This window comes from Triturus cristatus, chromosome 11 (genome assembly GCF_964204655.1).
Source record: "Triturus cristatus chromosome 11, aTriCri1.1, whole genome shotgun sequence".
Lineage (NCBI taxonomy): Eukaryota > Metazoa > Chordata > Amphibia > Caudata > Salamandridae > Triturus > Triturus cristatus.
Window position 1 is genome coordinate 965,859,568 of NC_140594.1, and position 21,182 is coordinate 965,880,749.

Genomic DNA, 21,182 nt, shown 5'->3' on the forward strand with positions numbered 1-21,182 from the left:
TGTGGAGACTGTGACCATGAATGTATGACATTGTTCTGCATTCTGTCCATCAATTGTTGTTTTTGCATATGTCACCCCGAGTGGGACGGGTATGCTCAGACGTGAGTCCCGTGCTCTCCATGCCACTGGAATCAAGCTATCCTGGCTGAAGAGGGGTGAAACCCCGAAACCGGTCCTAGGATGCTTGGTTCCAGTCCAGGGAGGACCTGGCTTGGCAGTTCGGGCTGGACTGTTCCCATGAGGCACAGGGTCAAGACTGATTTGCATATGACTGGGTTCAAACTGGAATGGCATGGTGAGCAAAAAAACGATGGATTTAGGCCCAGATCTCTGTACTGGGGTGAATGTATGACATTGTTCTGCATTCTGTCCATCAATTGTTGTTTTTGCACGAGACTGTGACCATGACCATGACCATGACCAGAAAGGGGTTCTACTTACCCCACTTTCTATCTAGATTGCAAAGTCCTATAAAGAGACGATGGACCAGTGTTGCAGAAAACATCAGTACTGTATGTTTTGTCACTGACCGTCACAGGTGAGGAGGATGGGTCTGGATCATGTTCCTTTAGTCTTTAGTGTAGCATTAGGGAAGCTAAGAAACAGCCAGGCAATGCACACTGGAGGTTTATGGAGAAATTACCCCAAGATGACTAGGGCTGCTCTTTTTTCTTCGGACTGTCGCATTCACATAGGAATGATGTCCGCTTACTCCATTCTACTACATGACACCCAACACACTGCCTTCCATTTATTCCAACTTTTCACGCCAATGACACCATTTTGATGGAAGGATTCAACCTTTAAATATACCACGGAAGTTCTCTCAAATTTTACAAATATTTTTCAGATTTTTAAACAAATATGTGCATACTTAAACCAAGCCTGAATTTAATTATAACAATGAAAGGAACATTGTAAAAAGCTGCAGTGCACTGAAATTGTGCATTCTTCCAGTCGGGAACAAAAAGAAGTTTAACACGTTTCACGCGGAAATTGCTCCCCTGCTTTTAGATTAGGTTCTACACATGAGGCAGTCGTTTGAATAGTAGTGCCTTCAAGACTGAACACGACTGCACTGTTGGAAACAGATAAGCGGACAGGAACACTACCTTCAGCTTGCTTCTCAGTGGCCACCAAAGAAAGGTCTGAGATTTGGCCCTGTATAATTCTCCTGTGTTTGGAGCAGGTTTACAACTTTTCACACCTACACAAAAATCCCAGGACCTCTGTAGAAAATCTGTATCAGCCAGACATGATCAAGAGTAACCCAACTGATGATATGTATGCATGTAAATTGTCTACCAGGTAAAACAGTTTTATGAGAAAATTAGACATACATGCATTAAAACATGTAATATTTTTCTCAATCGAGAAATCCCTTCCGTTTTACCACTATTTAAAATAGGGGTCAACCCTCCCCATTCCTGCCCTGGAAACATTTTTTAGTTTACATTTATTCATGCTGTTGACTGGACGATTGCATGCATTTCCACGTCAAGAAACTAGAAAAAGAGGCGGTATGTTAATAACCTCAATTTTGATGGATTCACACACATTTGTAGAGCGGCCCAATGAGAAACACCCCTTAACCCACTCCAGCCCTAACCCTTAAACTTCATAATACAATTTGCCCTACTGTTGGGTCTTCCACCTTAGTAAATACCCTTTGTAAACATAATAATTTTACCATATGGCATTTCATATATGGACACTTTTTTGTGCACCTAAATTGCATTTAGGAGTGCAAAATATCCTTTGAAGTTGGTACTGATATGGGCCTTAAGTTACTAACCTTCTCGGTGTCCCTTGAGAAATCCGACTTTCATAGTTTGCGTGAAGCAATGCTTATTTATCATTCACAATTGCCTGTTTCTCCTCTCTTTAATTTGGGCAGCCTCACATTCGAGAACCGTTTATTGCGGTTTTCGTTTAAAAAAAAATAAATATTGAATTATCATTTAAACAATGTAAATGAAGACCCAAAAAAGTCAATGCAATATGTAAAGGGTAAAAAGAGGTACAAAAATGTCAAGAAAAAAGTAAATTACAAAGTACAGTACTCAACAATGCACAGCCACGTTAATCTAAAGAGCTGAAAACTGTATTTCCTGGCGTGTATCTCCTAAAAAGTCAGACTGCCAAAAGCATACCAATTGGACTTTGATTTTTAAGAATTTAGTCTGCCAAAAGCATATCAATTGGACTTTGAATTGGCCCTATTCTAAATGCACAATGTTCCTCATTTCAACTTGGAGAGCACTATTGGGAATTGCCTGCTGGATAGCATCCCAGATTTGGTTTGGAATAATGCCAATTGAGCAAGCTAAAGCAGTATTCCCGTCCAGCTAAACATTGTGTTTTTGTTTGCGTTTGTAAATATCCTCTGACTTGTGGGTGGAAGCTCAAATACCCATTCCACTCTCGAAATCCTCTATGTCTCTTTAAATTCAAGTCCTTTTTGTGAACTGAAATGCTTCAGGTTTATGCATGGAAGTTAGATCAGCTATGCAAAGAAGAAATTGACTACACGTTGTGCTGGAGTTTTAAACCATTTTACGCATGTTAATACATTAATACCTATAAGCATTTGGGAGTCACCACACCCAACATTTTAAACAAGCAAAAACTATCTGAGGTTAGCTTGTAAAAGCCTGTACTATGCATGTTAAATGAATGAGGTGTTACATAAACACATGCATAATATTTTTTAACTGGCCTTAAAAAGTGTGTGTAAAATAGTTAACCTTCTCAAATGATCCATGAGGGTGTGCATATCAGGATTCTGTCAGGTGTGGTTCTTGGTTAAACGTTTGTAGTGATGTAGCTTCTGTGATGATTGGTGTAACCCTGTGGATCCTGTGGCAATGTGACAAGCCCACTGCATTCCTAGCCAGTGTCAGCGTAGCTCAGGCAGCAATGTTCTGTTCCTGTGGGATTGCTTGCCCGTGGCAGTTAGAGGAGCAGGAAAGATCTGGATGTCTGATCCTGGTGAAGCTTTTGTTAAATTTCCTACTTGAAGACATAATTTGTGTATCATAATAAAGGACCTATACTGAACGGTCTGGCTGCCAGCTTCTATATCCACATTCAGTTGCACATGACTCCACCTTCACAATTGATCACTGGCTCCTCATGGGAGCACCAGCCTCATGAGTTGCAACAATTCAATTTCTTCCCAGGACCCTATTAGACCATACCTTGGGATTCATTGATCTGATCCATTCCACTTGAGCGCCTCTAGCGGAAGCGCTACTGACGGTCACATTACTTAATGAGATTTGTGAATCTAGAACTCAGGGATGTGATATAAACCTGGGATAAGTGCAGTCCTTGGCCACTGTGTCACATGCTTTTGGGGATATCTGTGCAATGTTTGTAATTTAAATAGATCTCTATTGTTAAACTGGAATGCAAATAGGCAGTTACTACTAATGTGAAGAAGCTGGCTTTGATTTATTTAAATCTTATCACATACAGAGAACTTGCTGATGAAGAGTTTTTATATTTATGAAAATATGCTAGGACATGACACTATGCGAAGGGGAAGTGCCCTGGTCATGGATCACTAAGAGACACAATACTTCACCTATAATCCCAGTAGTCGAAGATAGTGCTTATAAATTAATCACGGTTAACAATCACATTTTAGAGATCTTTTTCAGCTACTACTCATCTGTGCGCACTACCAAATTGAGAATATCAGATGTTGATATGGACAGCCATCTAGACGAGGATACCTTGACCTATGTGGACCAGGCACTTAAGCAAACCATGGTGAAGCCAATGTTAGCAACAGAGATTAGGACTTCTATTGCATCCCTTTCGAAGAACCATGGGTAGATGACCTGATGGCTGACTTCTATAAATAGTTCCAGGACATACTTGCTCCTAAGCTCCTGGCCTTGTAACAGAAAGCTCTAGAGAGCGGTTCACTTCCTACCAATCAAACATTCTTTGTTCTAAATCGGATAATAAAATCCATTAAAAAATTCAACCCTGATAAAATCAACAAAAATCATAAAAACAATAAAAATAACGAAGGAAAAACCGTAATACATGATTTCTATGAAACTGACATATACTGATTAGTGGACCAAATACCCTGGTTCAATATTTTAGATCTTATAAGCCATGCTGCATGCAAAAACGTAGAGACAGAAAACATATATACAGACTGCTGCTGGTTTTGCAGATTAAAAACCCCCAAAACCAACATAGAGGAGCAAGCCACCTGGTTCTAGAATTTGAATATGCAGAACAGAAGAACAGCACATGTTCCTCAGTTTCCTCTGGACAACAGCACACAGGGCACAATTTAGACTTAGTGAAAGAAGGCGACCAAGAAAGTGTAAAATTAACTATTGTAAGGACGCCATATCTAAACGTGAGGTGCAAACATCTTGAAAACAATGGGTTAATGTAATTTAGGATTCCTCATTCGTAAATTAACATTTCTGGAGCAGAAAAGCTTGAGATCAACTAACAAGCGCATCACAGGATGCACTTTTCTCCGTAGTAAGTTACCAGTACCTATCCTGCACCATGGCGACTAAAACTGACTGGATAGGTGAAGGGTTAAGCCAGAGGTCTATCAGATCTAGGTCAAATAAGGACCCCTTAACATAAAGTATCCAGGGATTTCTCAGAGCCTTAGGCCCACAGATAATGTTGCTAAGTTTTTCTCTATATGATGGGAACTCTTCAATATACCATATACAAAGCCAGTAGACAATAGGCCTCAATTTTGCGAACTCAGCAATGGGCGGCTGCAGTGTGAAATCTATTCTCAGCTGCAGTAATTAGATGCGCTGCCCTATATTCAAGAGGGGACCTTATGAATTTGTTCTCATCTGTCCCTCATTTTATCACATCAAAATATACCCAAAGCCCTGCTCCTGTAAAGAGCAACGCTAGAGATTTAGGCTTTGTAATTCTTATAGCAGGGAAAATTGGATAGAAAATTGCTTGCTTAGTAAACCACACTATTGCAGAAGCCCTATGCTTAATCAGGAGATAACGTGTTGTAATTTGGGATGCCCAGTAATTAGATTCAGATAAACTGATCCCAAGATATTCAAGTTCTCTTACACTCTTCAGTGGTTTCTCATTCAGCATGATCTTCCCCCTAAAGTTCTTGTGTTGGTTTAAGGCCATAATATTGGTTTTCTGGTCATTGATTTCCAACCTATGATTTTCACAGAAGAAGGAGAACCTGTCTAGCAACCTTTGTAGACCACACTTGGTTATTTTGAAATGAGCTGGGCTTCGACAATACAAAATAGCCCCAGTACCTTCTGGCTGTCTAAAATTGGTGGGACATGTTCACTATGGCTAGAAAGCTGATGCAGCATTAATAAATAGAAGGAATAACGGGGCGGTCAGGACGTAGCCCTGCCAAACGTCTCTGTTAAGATTGATTATTTTCAATGAGCTCACCATTTGGGCCCCATCCAAATTGGGCGTAATTACCTTTGAGGGGGCATATTATTAAAGTTAAAGGTCAGGGGGACTCCCATGCTGGTAAGTACGTCCCATAATCTGACTCTTGAGATCAAGTCAAAAGCTGATCGTAGATCGACAAAGGCACTATAAAGGTTCCCTTCATTGATGACACTGCCCTCTATTTTATCAGTGCCTTGAAACCCTCACGGGTGAGGAGCCGTGCTATATAAACTCTTGATTCATTGTTCATAAGAAAACACAAAACCTCGTCAATAGTTCCATTTCATGCTTTAAAACTACCTAGTTTGGAAATGACTTAATACATAATTTTCCGTAATCCAATCAGATAACTTTTGAGAACCTGTTTGCAAAAGATCTTTTGGATATTGTCCAAGAGACTGATGGGGCCATAGTTACCTGGGATATTTCGACAGCCCTTTTTAGAGATAGGCTTTGCATCCTTCTGCAAAGATGTGAATCTCGGCACCTACGGCTACGGGGTTGGAAATAATATTATCAAGTTCTGAATGAAACAAGTCTAAGAAGATCTTATCCAAGGCTGGCAACTTCCCCTGTCTCTGAGAAATAACGGCTTTCTAAGTGCCAAGCAGAGGAAAAGTGATAGAATGTTTAGTGTCACTCAGAGGCTGAGGAATGGCACAATCAGGTAGGGGCTCAAAGGTGGACAGCAATAACGGAGTAGAATAGAGTGACCTAAAATGCTCCTCCCACTCCCTAGGTTGAATTTTGGCCATGGCAATATTACGCCCCTGTGGCTCACTATATGCTAAAAAATCTTGGCATCATTCTTCTCAGCAACTTCTGAGAGTTCCTTCCAGATACCTAGTTCTAAATTTCAACAGAATCCATGAGGGGCACCATATGAGTTGGATAGCATCAATAACAACAAAGATGCTTACAGTATGCAAAGCACCGAGACATGATGCAACAGCTCACATGATTCCTAGGGTACCCACAATAGGCCAGTGAGAGCCATGTTACACCTAGGGTCACCATAATACCTATAATGACCACAGTGCCAAGATTTATTACCTTGTGTCTGACCTCCAGAATGCTTAGAGTGCTCACAGCATGCCACAGAGGGCCACGTGCCATGTGGTGTTATCGTGCATACTTTTGCAGGATTTTCACAATAGGATGGAATGCCGCTTCTACAGTGATTTACGAGGGAGATGAGACATTCTCCTCTGACTAATTAGGAAACATAGTTGATTGCAATCTAGACTCTTATTCTACAAATATCATCATAGCATAGTCCCTTCTAGTACTCATTTGCCCGGGTTAGAAGACCTCATGCCTGAAGGGTGGCGCAGGCCACAAGAGGCAAAATAAGGCTTTTAGTTTTTCCTGGTACTGAAACGTGCAGCAACCAAGACAGCTCAGTGCCTTTTTTAGAGTCTCAATGCACTTCTAATAAGGCAGATGGGATATCTGTCACTTTATGTCTTAAGTTAGCATTTGCTGCACCATTTTATATTCAGCCGCCATTTTGAGCCATGATCGAAACTAACTTCTGTCTCACTCTCTATCTGCCCTAGCTGAAAGCAGCTGCTATAGGTTTTGTTTCTCCAGGGTTGAACTTCGCTGTGCTAATGAATACGCTGTTCTTGTCAGTACATTCCTTTCCCATTAGATAGGCCTGCTCCCACCCTTAGAGCGGCGGGCACAGGCAGAGTGACCTTGGCGCTGAGATAGCATGTACCCGGTCTCAGGATCGAAACCCATCCTTCTGTACCTCCTTTGTTCAACAGCTACCAACTGGAAATTTCCAGTCAGGGTATGTCTTTATTGGTTCTGAATTGTACATTATGTATCGCCATGCTTGCTGAAGTCAGTCCCTCTGCAGCAATCCAAGGAGGCTGGTCAGACCAGACTCCACTTGAGGGTACCTGAATAAAATATATTTGGTTTGTATTCTCTACTGTCTGACCGACTCTTCATTTGTGTGGAAAGCTGAGAGGTGGTCGCGAGTGAACCGAGTGACCCTAATCAGGTCACTTCCTTCAAACCTGTCTGACAAACTCTAAATAAGTCCCAACATTTTTTAAGTTCACCTTATTTTTCAGATGGCCATTCTGTATCAAAGCACAGTTTGATTGTTTTGGAACCTTTTTGCTTGAATTCATCAACAAGCGCCCATTTTGTGTCAGGTTCACCGGGTCTTCAGATGGTTGTTCGTGTGCCTTCAATTATTTTAAGATATCTTCATATATTTACTTTCTTTATCTGTTGAAGAGATTCCTTAGAAATCAACCATACGTGAGTTAAAGGGAATTTTGCTTTAGTAGAGAGGAAAGTAGTCACTACTGTAGCGACACTTGAGTGCCCACTGCAGAAATCTTAATGTGACCTGCTTTCACAGGTTCTAATCCATGCCAGCAGATTTAGCCTTTGATGCTTCAAACGTTGATAAACTAAGTTCTATTTAATTTAGTAACAACAAAATGCGTTATTGACAGCATGGCAAATTGCTTACAATGTTGCAAAACTGTGTATCAACTGTTATATATAAAAAATATTGTGCCAATATTTTAATAAATAAAGTCTCAGTACTGACATATACTCTGATTACAATGGTGTGGTAAAGTCTGATCCCTCACAAAGAACCTTGCACAAACGAGAATTTTGTAAATGGATTGGAATTTGGAGTATTGCGGTAATTACCACCCCTCCTCAATTTTCCCCAGACAAAATGTATACAGTGCACTGGGGAAAATATGCAGTGAATTCTGATACATACATCAATTTGTGCAAAATGTATTTTCAGTACCCTGTAAAAATCACAACCGTGAGTTTCAATACTTTCCGAATCGGCTGAATCACTGTGAGGATCTTGGTATATTATATGATGTGGCTAGGTAGCCATATTGTGGAACACATTTGCAAAATCTTCATTGGGTCCAGTCAGGCTTGTGAGTAAACTTTAAGCTCAACCCTGGGTAGTTGTGGTTTTGATGAACTTAGTGTAAAGCATTTACCAGTATCAAACAATGAAATAAGAAAGCCACATAACATGAAAGAAACACAACACCAATTTATAAAAGTAGAGTATATTTGTATGATTTTTTAGAGAAATGGGTGAGCAAAATCCACCATAGGGTTCTGGAGATACAGATTTTTATAGGTTTTATCACTTTTAATTCTGATCGCAAAAAAGCGCTAGTCAACATAAACTTTACATACTTTTTTAGAAGTTTGAAACAGTTAGTTTGGCTACTCCGGCCCGGCTTGGGCAAACAAATTTGACAGGTAGAAGGTCTAGAGGGCCAGTGGGGTACATTTGGAAAGTTATCAGGCCACAAGAGCATTTTCCAGTCCAGTTCCAACCTTTACAGCATGACTGCCATAGACTATAATGGAGTTATCCTGATGCTGGGGATGTAGGATGAAAAGACGATCAAAGATGCTCTGGGTGCGGTCGACTGGGGTGCCTCTGTGCTGATTTCTCAGTCCACAGGTGATGTGGGGTGACTTTGGTAACAGAGGTCGGGTCCCTCAAAGTCCAGTAGAAAGCCAGCCGCTGTTGGGCTACCGGTCTCCTAGCACAGCGCTTGGAGTGAAATCGTTTAGTGGGGGCTAGTATCCCTCTTGGGTGGCCAATCCAGATTTTGATGGCACTATCAGGTCCAGCTGACTTGGGTGCAACTTTTGGGCATTAAGTATTGGTCTCTTGGTGCGCCCAGTGGCAGCTAGCAGCAAATCTTCTCCGGTGACTAGCAACTTGCTGATTTGTGCTTCTTCAGCTCTTTTGTCCCAAAACTGGTTCCAGGGGATGAGCAGACTGGCCCTTTGAGTCAATTCTTTAGCCTGGGGTTGGGGATCATCTTTCCCTGAGCTAGGAGCCACAGCCACAAGACAAACTTTGCTAGTCCAAACTGCAGCAGCTGCAGTCCAGCAGATGGTGCAGCCTCACTTTTTGCAGTTCCATGGGCAGCAGGGAAGTCTTTATTCGGTCCTTTTGCCAAATCCAGCATGATCTAAGTTTCTAGGGTGCCAGGGGTGCCCTATTTATCCTATGAAAGTGCCCCAAGGGGACATGTGGTCATCAGCCAACGGGCTACCTGGTCACCTCCCTCTTGGTGATGACTTTACGGTGATGTGTTTCATCTGACAATCCCAGAGTGGACCTTTCTCCCCACAATCAAGATGTCAGGACCCTTTGTCGGATGTTTGGAGCTCAGTAGTCCACCCTAGAGGTGTGGCTACATGGATGCTACACACCCACGGGAAAACTGGTTCAAGGACAGGTTTTCCTTCTCCGGCCCTGTCTCCAGCTAGTCTACAGGAACAAAAGGCAGCCCATCAGGAGTGTAATAACCATTTGCCCATCAAAGCTCGCCTTTTGAGTCAACACCCTGAGTGGCTTCCTGCGAAGGGGGAGTAACACCTCACCCTTTGGCAGGCTGTGTTTGATCCTAAGCCTGGGAGTCGGTCACATCACTCCCCAGGTGGCGAAAAAGCTGTCTGTGGTTAGTGGCACATGTGAGGCTAATGGACCACTGGGATACAGAGTGGCAACATTCTATAAGTTGCCATACTTTAACACTGACATTGAATTTGACCCGAACATCAGGTCAGGGTTAATGCCAAAATTAATGTGATACCTTATAGTATCCAGTTAGGTAGTCCCATCCAATAGTTACCCAGGCTGGGGTGCCAGCCTGTTACCTAATATTAGCCAATGGGCCTACTAACTTTTCCACAGCGAAACAACAATTTTAGGGGTTTTGCTGCTAAGACATATATAAACTACATGCCTACCTAATAATATACAGCTCCCTGCCATAGGGCTTTATAGGCCTTCCTTAGGGGAGACCTACATATATCATTAATAGGAGTGGTGGCTTCAGGGCCGGACTGGCCATAGCGGGCACCAGTAGTTTCCTGGTGGGCTGGAGGGGTGGGGGCCTGTTTTCCATGCTTGGGGTCTGGTTTTGTCACTGGGGGCTGGTTTTGCAGCAGTACTGCAATATCGCCCCCTGTAACAAATGTGGGAGTGGTGCTTTTTACCAGTGCCCCCGCTCCCCTGCTCCCAGGGCCGGCCAAGCAGCAATCTGCCAGGGCTGGTTGCTGTTCCCAGTCCGGCCCTGGGTGGCTTTGCCCTTAATAGTAATGGCAAAGTCAAACTGGCAGTGTGACAGCTGCCCTTCCAGGCTTCAGTGGCAAGCTGGGAACCATTTTGTACTTTGCCACTCAAAGGGTGGAAAAAGCAGTTCTGCAGCCCTGGGTGGACCCTCTGACTTGCATGCCCTTGGTACCTTAGGTACCACATACTAGGGACTTAGGGCCATATGTAGGTAGCCTCACATTTACCGATTCATAAATACCGAATTTTACCGATTCGGTATTTATGAATCGGTAAATGTGATGTAGGTAATGATTCGGTAAAGTTTACCGAATCGGAAAAATTCGGTAATTATGAATCGGTATTTACCGATTCGGTAATGAGGCATACCTTCCCATTGATTCCTATGGGCCTGGAGGCCCATAGGAATCAATGGGAAGGTATGCCTCATTACCGATTCGGTAAATACCGATTCGGTAATGGGGGGAGCATATACAAGGGTGGCAGGGTGTCACATTGACACCCTGTTGCACCCCTGAATCTTGCATGTGTGCACATGTGGCGCACATACATGCCCTAAGGGCATGTATGTCTGCCACATGGCACTCTTAAATCAGCAAAATATTGCTTTTTGCAAGGTATTCGTTATTTATCACCAACCTGTATTTGGTGGTAAATAACGAATTCTTAATACTGATTTTCACTCTTTAGAGTGCTCCCTACATCTGATTTCAGGATTCGGTATTTACCGAATCGGTATTTTACCGATTTCTTAATTTCCGATTCGGTAAATACCGAATCCAGAAAATCAGCCTCCTACATCGCAAATGCCTAAATACCGGTCGGTAACGGGATATTTACCGAATTTCGGCCGTTACCGACCGGTATTTGGCTTCCTACATGAGGCCCTAAGTCCCTTGTAAGTCATTACAATTGCGGATAGTCAATTCGACATACACTTTGTAGAGGGTCAGAACACTGGCACTGAGGTCAAGTTAGCAGGTCTAAGTGCAGTCTGAGTCGATAAACCAGCAGCATCAGTCCAAAAATGTGAGGATGAACATGCAACAAGAGGCATTTCCTTATAATCCTTATAGTCAGGGTCTAAGGGTAGAAATTGTCTAATTGTAAATCATAAAATGAGGATTAGCAGGGCTTGTAATCTGCGGATCAAAATATCTTCAGAGATGAAGCATATCTCTAATGACAGGGCAAGAGTGGAAATTCTGGGCTCAAAATTATATTGACGAGCATTGTACTGTAGCATTTATAAAGTGCTTCATACTTTTTTGTAGGGTGCAGGAGCATATTTTCCTATAAGTAGCACACTTACATCATGGGGGAGAGCATGGTTGGCAGTTTTGCGTTCTTGTAATCCTATATGGGAAGCATTTGCGTGTCATGCATGCGCTTTTCTTGTCTTGGAGTGCAGCGCCTAGCAGTATGATTAAGGCGGAGGAGGCATTAGAGATAAGCTCACAAATTATAATAAGAACTAAACCTTATAGTCAACTACAGAGCCTGAAGCTAGGCAGAGGAGCTGCGGAGTAGAGGGAGTGCACATCAAATAAAGGGTGGCGAAGTCATAAAGGGGACAATAATCCACATGCCAACACGCGTGAGGCAAAGACGCTATGAATGAGTAAAACGAAGACAAATGGGCAAGACGTGGAGTTGGTGACATGAGCAGTAGCCGTGCGCCTTGCTTAAAGTGATACAGCCTACAATAGTACAAATACACCTCAGGAGCAAGAAAAGAAGTGGAATGTTCTAAAAGCCCAGATTTCACCTACCCCCGATTGGATGAAGGCGGCCAACACTTTTAGAAGAGATTTAAGACCTAATCAAGTTTCAAGCTCCCAAAGGTGTCTTAACCGCAGTCGGGCGAGCCCTACGAATGTCATTGGTCAGACTGTAGCCAGACTGGCACCCTGCACATGCAACAGTGAGAGATGAAGTGCTTGGGAGGCTGCTGCCCTGAATGTATAAGAATGAATTGCCCTGCTGTGCGTTTCCCTAAATCCCCACAAGCTCATATGTCTGTGTGTATACATAAACGTTATGAGGCCTTACCTCAAAAACACCAGTATTGACGAGGAGAGAGTGCAGACGAAGCATTTCTTATTGACATAAAAATGTTTTTCACTTTGGAGAAAAAAAGTTTGTGAAAATGTCCTTTTTCATGCATAAATCAACAGATTGTCTCCTAACCAGAGAATGCCTTGGAGAATGTATAGCATGACCATGAGGTTGCCTGGGATTCCTCATTTTTGCATCTATGGCACACTCCTCGGTATTATGTGATTTGGTAAATAGAGGTGGGTGTAACTCACATAATTCTGTGTAGCATAATCAAATGGAATTATCAGAAAATTCAGCAACATTGCACATAATTGCGTGAGTACTTTTGTATTTAACGCGACTGTGCAAAAATTCCTCCTCGGCCCTGAAACCGGTCCTAGGATGCTTGTTTCCAGTCCAGGGAGGACCTGGCATGGCAGTTCGGTCTGGACTGTTCCCATGGGGCACAGGGTCAAGACTGATTTGCATATGGCTGGGTTCAAACTGGAATGGCATGGTGAGCAAAAAAACGATGGATTTAGGCCCAGATCTCTGTACTGGGGTGAATGTATGACATTGTTCTGCATTCTGTCCATCAATTGTTGTTTTTGCATTTGTCACCCCGAGTGGGAAGGGTATGCTCAGACGTGAGTCCCTTGCTCTCCATGCCACTGGAATCAAGCTATCCTGGCTGACGAGGGCTGAAAGCCCGAAACCGGTCCTAGGATGCTTGTTTCCAGTCCAGGGAGGACCTGGCATGGCAGTTCGGTCTGGACTGTTCCCATGGGGCACAGGGTCAAGACTGATTTGCATATGGCTGGGTTCAAACTGGAATGGCATGGTGAGCAAAAAAACGATGGATTTAGGCCCAGATCTCTGTACTGGGGTGAATGTATGACATTGTTCTGCATTCTGTCCATCAATTGTTGTTTTTGCATTTGTCACCCCGAGTGGGAAGGGTATGCTCAGACGTGAGTCCCTTGCTCTCCATGCCACTGGAATCAAGCTATCCTGGCTGACGAGGGCTGAAAGCCCGAAACCGGTCCTAGGATGCTTGTTTCCAGTCCAGGGAGGACCTGGCATGGCAGTTCGGTCTGGACTGTTCCCATGGGGCACAGGGTCAAGACTGATTTGCATATGGCTGGGTTCAAACTGGAATGGCATGGTGAGCAAAAAAACGATGGATTTAGGCCCAGATCTCTGTACTGGGGTGAATGTATGACATTGTTCTGCATTCTGTCCATCAATTGTTGTTTTTGCATTTGTCACCCCGAGTGGGAAGGGTATGCTCAGACGTGAGTCCCTTGCTCTCCATGCCACTGGAATCAAGCTATCCTGGCTGACGAGGGCTGAAAGCCCGAAACCGGTCCTAGGATGCTTGTTTCCAGTCCAGGGAGGACCTGGCATGGCAGTTCGGTCTGGACTGTTCCCATGGGGCACAGGGTCAAGACTGATTTGCATATGGCTGGGTTCAAACTGGAATGGCATGGTGAGCAAAAAAACGATGGATTTAGGCCCAGATCTCTGTACTGGGGTGAATGTATGACATTGTTCTGCATTCTGTCCATCAATTGTTGTTTTTGCATCTGAAATGGACTTGAGCATGCATTTTGCGCTAAGAAATAGTGTTAAATGCAACAGAACACAAATAGAGAGCACTCACAGCCACACGCATTTGCTAAATGGGGACTTGGAGTCAGATTTTCCCCCAACTTACTCCCAGCATTTAGTGTCAGTTTCTTAGTGCAAAATGTAGCCCTGCGTCCAAAGTGGAAACTAGGATGCATTTTGCGTTAAGAAAATATTGCTAAATGCAACAGAATATACACAGCAGTGCGAGCTACCACTCAGGCTCGCTAAATGTGCTCTTGCAGATAGATATGTTTCCCCCAATTTACTCTTCATTATGCGAGTAGGCGTAATTGCATTACTATTGGTGATTCCTCATCAAAGAGTAACGCTGGATAGCCAAAATTACTCTGATAATTCTAGCGTAATGAAAATTCGTCCCAGGCAGGGCCGGACTGGGAACCAAAACCGGCCCTGGCAATGTGCTCGGCCACCCCCCTCCCCCTTCGCGGGTGGTTGGGGGTGCTGCCGACCTCTTTGCCAGGGCCGGTTTTTGGCCGATTTTGCTATGCTGCAAAAACGGCCCTGTAACAAAAACGGCCCCCAGGGGCCTAAAACCGGCCCCCACCCGTGCGGCGCACCGGGGGATTGCCCGGTGCCCGCTACGGCCAGTCCGGCCCTGGTCCCAGGCCTATTGGTAAATTACCAAGAATGCATAAATCTATTCATCTTGCATCAGTAAGCCTTCAATACGAATTCACAATGCGTAGATTTTTGCATTTATTCGTGAATCTGGCGCTGCCAAACAGAAATAATGTCACCGAAACTGTTCTTAATGCTGCAAATACTTAACACACCCATTTCATGCTGTGCCTGCTTTTCGCAGATCTGTGCTAATCATAATGAGCTGCTAACCACTGTAACTGCCAGGTGATTAATCACAGAACTGAGTAATTCCTGCTTCAAAAGAGAATCACTGGAGTGAGAAATCATTCTCATGATTCTCTGTGCCGAGCATGCAAAGTAGATCATTAAATGGGCACAAAATGTAAATTTGTCGTGCATATGTCTTCCTCGAGTTTCACAGCCTAGATCCTCTGGGGGTAATACTCTTGACTAATGTACAAATTGTAAAAAACATGTCAGCTCTTGGTCACAGCTTCCAGTGCCAGGAAAGTGTGACCCAGTCCTTCATTTCTTTAGCCAAAATACATTAAAAAAGTAATAAAATTGATGGGTTATTAGGAAATGGTGTGATTTGCTTAAAAACCACCCTGGAATCTTTATGTGGGCGATGAGCTGTGTAGTGTTTCATTCTGAACGCAGTAAATCGACCTCATTTTCCACTTTATGGGCTGGAGGCCTTTGGCACCTCATAACATTGCATGGAAGTGAGAGATGTTTTTGGTGATGAAAATGTGGCGAATTTGCATAAAAGAGGAACTTTTCTTTCTGACACTAGCGCAAAAGGTAGCGCCAACACAGTTTTTGCACCAGCGCCTAATTAAAGCTGAGCAGAAAATGTGCTCGCTCACGTTCTGCACTAGTTGGTAATTCCCGCTTTTGCCTGGTCGGTAGTAATCGTGAGACATCGAAGCTGGAAAATGTAACACATAGCTGCCAAGTTTCCCAGGTTCTTGCGTGATGAGCTGCTTCACTCCGGGTTTTTACTTTGAATTCTGGGACTTGTAGTCCTGATTTTATAAGGGCTGCACGTTTAAGAGTGGTGGTGCAGGCCATCAAGGTCATCTTACTGGCTGCAAAATGTTTCTGAATATTAAGCAGCAAGTTAAATAACCTGATGGGTCAAAAGGGCCAGGCATTGAGCAGCAGATTATGGGGTCACTGGACGGTCCAATAGTGCATTTTGGGATGTAATTTACAAATGCATAGGTAATTGTGATGCAGTTGTGTAATTTCATTTATAAGTAGTATGCGCTCCATCAATGTAGTTTATTGTCCAACTAAATCATCAGAAGGGCAACTCAAGTTTTAATTGAGGGTGAGGTGGGTCTTCATTGTTTTCACAATTTACAATTAAGGCTCTCTGTTTTCCGTTTTTATTGATTTTTACAGATAAATACAGACAGAAAAACATTTATTTTCTTCAAGGTATTTATTTTTAAATGTGGAAAAAAATGGAAATTGTGTTGCTTTTTGAGTGATTCGAAATACTCTCTGCCCTGACTGCCAGGCCCAAAGCTGCGTGTATTGATAGGTGAAGGGGTTAAAAATGAAAGGAGGTTTAGTAAAACGGCTTCAACAGCAGTAGATATGCACAAGGAGGTTACTGAAATTTGCATATCTTCATAAAAATGCATTGGATTATCTTCTGCGGGTGTTCATATCACTGAAACCAGGAAGGCATTCAAGCATGAGTGCGTATTTATCATTAAATAAATGTGTAAATATACCAGATTCTGCTTAATTTTTTCAAAAAACCCAAGGAAAATGAGGATAAATACAGATGAAATTAGCAAAAAATAAATATGGATAAATACAGATGGAAAAGGCAAAAAATAAATACCATAAAACCAGGAGCCCTACTTATAATTATGGTCAGTTTTAAAGTTAAAGCTTGGAGTGTCTGAACATTTTATCGTGGCTTCTGGCAGGCGCTCTTTGTTTGTTTAGGTAATACTGCATCCCATCACAAAAGCCTCCTCTCAAGAAATTGAACTGATTATGTTTCATAGAAGGGGCTAGGAAGTACTGAGATTGGCAAAAGAGATACCTCTCCCCCAACCCCAATCTCTGTCCCTCTCATATTGCATGCCTTTGCATATGTAAGTACAATTATACCAGCAGTCTTTCCAGGCAGTAATAGGCAAATGTTTTGCTTGAGTCCTGTAGCACAGTGAGTCCAGTGCTCATTGTGTCAAATGACTCAAGGTATACCTTACTGATGAGGCCTAACAAAGCCAAAACTTGTCTGGGGTTGCCTGAGTTTCCATTCAGAAGAGATCGGGCTTGGCAGTTTAGGCTGGACTGGTCCTATTGAATTATCACCAATATTAATCTGCGTATGGCTTGTCTCTGACTGAAGTTTCCTAGTGGGTGAAAAACATGGAATGGAAAGTGGCCCGAGTGATTGTCAGTAGGTGAGACTTTTGAAATCATTCCACCAAACTCCTTGGTGTTTTCCTCAGCACATTTTTCTGCTGTCAGTTTGGATTAAAGGATGCCTTTTAAAGCAAGTTCATGTAGTATGTGTCTGTTTTAAAATTCAAATAAACTTTAAAACTCCACCTAAGGATTTCACCCCAACCGCGTTACACGGAGACCACTAGCTCAGCATCAGCTGACCCACTACTGCAACATAGAGGACTTTGAGGGACTCCGATCTCTGTGGCCAAAGTCACCCCTCATCACCCAGGGACCAAGGGACAACCACTGAGACACCCTTGTCGACCGCACCCCAACCAGTGCATCCTTTGCTTGTATCCTCAGCATCAGGACTGCTCTATTGATTTCTATGGCGGTTGTTCTGTAAGATTTGGAACTTGCCTCAAAAATGCTCTGGTGGCCAGGTAACTGTCCAAAGAATCCTTTCTGGTCCCCCAGACCTTTTCCCTGCCAGATGTGGTGGCCCAACTTGGGCCAGGTTATTCGCACTAACTCTTTCAAACTTTTCAAAAGTTTATAAACCTTTTGTTGACCAATACTTGTTTGTGGTTGATAAAAACATCTAAAATCTGTATCTCTGGAACCCTCTGGTGGATTTCGATGATAAAGGTCTCCAAAAATTAATGAAAATGCTCTTTATTTTTATAAATCGGTTTCCAATTTCTTTCCTGTTGTGTTTTTTATTTGGTTTGTTGGGTGCCATTAAATGCTTAAGTTCCTTTGCTAGACCTTATTGCTTGCAGCCACAGCTAACCAGGGTTGAGCTTAAGGTTAAGTTAATGAGCCTGACTTGACCCAAGATGGTATTTCCAAGTGTACTCCATGATAAGGCCCCGCAACCATATCCTATAGTACACCCAAATCCTCTTAAACCCCTACTCTTGGATTTTTTCTTTTTAAATGGAAAAACACATGGGTTGAGCTGCCAGTACGTGACAGCTTGTCCTGTCTGCATTTTTCTTAAAAAAGCTTTGGTGGGGCAAAATTCCATTACCAAAGTGGAAGTGGGTGTTTGAGGGCTTGAATATCCAATAAGTTTGTGCACACCCACAGACAAAACGTTGTGGGTATACACACCTCTACAACCTCTCCTCTCTGTGGAAAAGGTTGAATACTTACTCCTGATAAAGAGAGAAATAAATCCATTTCTAGGATGGGAAGGGATGATACCTGCAAAATTGATCTAGTGGAAGAGATTTCTACAGGGGCGGGGGGAAATATTTCCGCTGTGGAGGAAAAACAATCAAAATAAAAGTTAGCAAATGCATTCACATTTGCTGGGCAGATTTTCTCATAAGGAAATACACATGTGCATATTTCCTGACCTGAAAATGGAATTCACAAGAATTTTCAGGAATACTCCTCGAAGAGCACAACTGCTACTTGCTTCTAGGCCTAACCATCTGTGAATTCCTGAAAGTCATCAATCTGCACACTTGGTTGGTGGCGGCCCTGTGGGTCCACATTTAGGGCCCTTTTCAAGAATCAAGGTCTAGAAGAAACAAAATTGAGAGAAAGATATTTGGAGGCTAAATGGGGAAGAATATGCATACATGTCTCATAATATATGTATATATAGGTTCCTAATAAAAGTAGCACAAAGGTAATTACCATGTGGGATTCTGCTCTGCATTATTATCACTGGCCTGAACTACTCAAATTCATATTCCCAAGGTACTGGAGTAACAGACCTAATTTTACCGGTCAGAGCCACTGTACTGCTTGATTTTCCCGGCCCTATTGTGTTGACGGGTGATTTTTTGTGACTTCAGTCTCTTACCATCCAAGTCTAAGGGTTAGAGTAGTGAATGGAGCCTATTTACTAGGCACTTCAACATGATCCTGTGTTCTTCCCCATAGATCAGGGCTTGCACACATATCCTAGGGGATAGATTCGTTAGTATTAGGGATAACCTGTCCTGTAGTGAGGGTATTTCATGGAGCCGTGCTGAATTCAGGCCTGGTAGGCCTCAAACGGGAGAGACTCCATCTTTCTTTCTGCTCCGGCAGCTTGAGATGCTTCTAGGTTAAGGGTGATGTTTTAGTTATGAGGTGTTATTCGCTTGGAGAGAACCGGTTCAGGCCAGCCCTTATCGAAGGATTGTATTTTTCTTCATGCCGAAGACACTACATCAGGCCGGCCGGCTGGGAACGTGTCCTTGGTACGGGGAGGTACAAGAATTTGGTGGGCGGCAGGTTACGGGCCGGAATTTTCCATGAGGAAATGCACCTCTATATTAGTAAAAGTCTGAGGCAGATACGGTGCACTTACTTCAGCCCGTAGGCGGCATCTAGCCGTTAGCAGTAAAGCTACTACTTATTCCAGGGAAGACAGACGACAAGCTGGAAGGCGGAATAACCAGAGAGGAGAGAGTAGCCGATGAGGAAGAGGTCCCAGTGACTCGGAGAAGGGAGGAGGGAATACGAGCCGAGGCACAGACGAGAAGGGAACCTAGATGACCATTGAGTGCAGGCTACACACGACTAAGGTGATGTCGACCCCTTTCTTATTAGAGTGTACAACCTAATCTTTCACTTTTCTTTGCAGGTTATGTGTTACATAGTAATGTTATGTGATTGCGTATGTAATGAATAATAAAATACCCAGTTTGTAGTGAATCAACATGTGCTGCGTGTTCTTGTATAAGAGGGTAGCCTATTCTTCTAGTCAGCTGTGACTTGACATGAACAGATGTTAACCCTGATCAGGTAAGTGGTAACTGAATAAGGGAGAGAGGAGCCCCTCGAACCAGAGAACAGGTTGTGCTCAAACTGGCAGTTCTTGTGTGATCTGATAAATAGTCCCTTGTTGTATGTTATGGTAATCATAGGATGAACTTGTGCTGAGGCTGCCTTCTGGGTAGGAAGTCCTGGGTCCATCTGGGACCGCGAGGCTGAGGCTGCCGTCTGGGTAGGAAGTCCTGGGTCCATCTGGGACCGCGAGGCTGAGGCTGCCGTCTGGGTAGGAAGTCCTGGGTCCGTCTGGGACCGTGAGGCTGAGGCTGCCGTCTGGGTAGGAAGTCCTGGGTCCGTCTGGGACCGCGAGGCTGAGGCTGCCGTCTGGGTAGGAAGTCCTGGGTCCGTCTGGGACCGCGAGGCTGAGGCTGCCGTCTGGGTAGGAAGTCCTGGGTCCGTCTGGGACCGCGAGGCTGAGGCTGCCGTCTGGGTAGGAAGTCCTGGGTCCGTCTGGGACCGCGAGGCTGAGGCTGCCGTCTGGGTAGGAAGTCCTGGGTCCGTCTGGGACCGTGAGGCTGAGGCTGCCGTCTGGGTAGGAAGTCCTGGGTCCGTTTGGGACCGTGAGGCTGAGGCTGCCGTCTGGGTAGGAAGTCCTGGGTCCGTCTGGGACCGCGAGGCTGAGGCTGCCGTCTGGGTAGGAAGTCCTGGGTCCGTCTGGGACCGCGAGGCCGCCACTTGTATTGTAAGAGGTCTAGATGTATATATATATATATATATGTATATATATATGTGTATGTGTATATATACATATATATATATATTAGGAATTCCCCGTCCTTAGGTGGTATATATATGGGCCCTAGGGAGAGGGTAACGTTCTGACTGGGTTAGAGAGGCTCTGATGAGCGGGTTCTATCTGATCCGAAAACCCAAGCAGAACATTTGGCGTCACGAACCGTTTTCGAAACCTGTGTGCGTCGTATTGTCTCGTGTTTGCTTTCGGCGTGTCCGTGGTTTTGTTTGTATATTATTTGTGTTATAATTGTGTGTATAGTTTTGCTTCTTCTTTCTTTTCTTCTTTCTTTTTCACGATGTTTTCTAGAAAATCTAAATCTACTTTTAAGTTGCCCGTTGATATTCCCGGCTGGGATTCAACGCCTTATGAAGCCTTAGCCCGGGAGTGGGCTGATTCTACTGGTTTGAGTGAGAATTGGAATTC

The 21,182-nt window shown here is 43.6% G+C and overlaps 1 protein-coding gene across 1 annotated transcript in view; it reads left to right on the plus strand.

The window, feature by feature from the left end:
• DNER (delta/notch like EGF repeat containing) overlaps nucleotides 1-21,182 on the plus strand; it is a 1,164,201-nt gene that overhangs the window by 1,033,208 nt on the left and 109,811 nt on the right. The window lies entirely within an intron of this gene.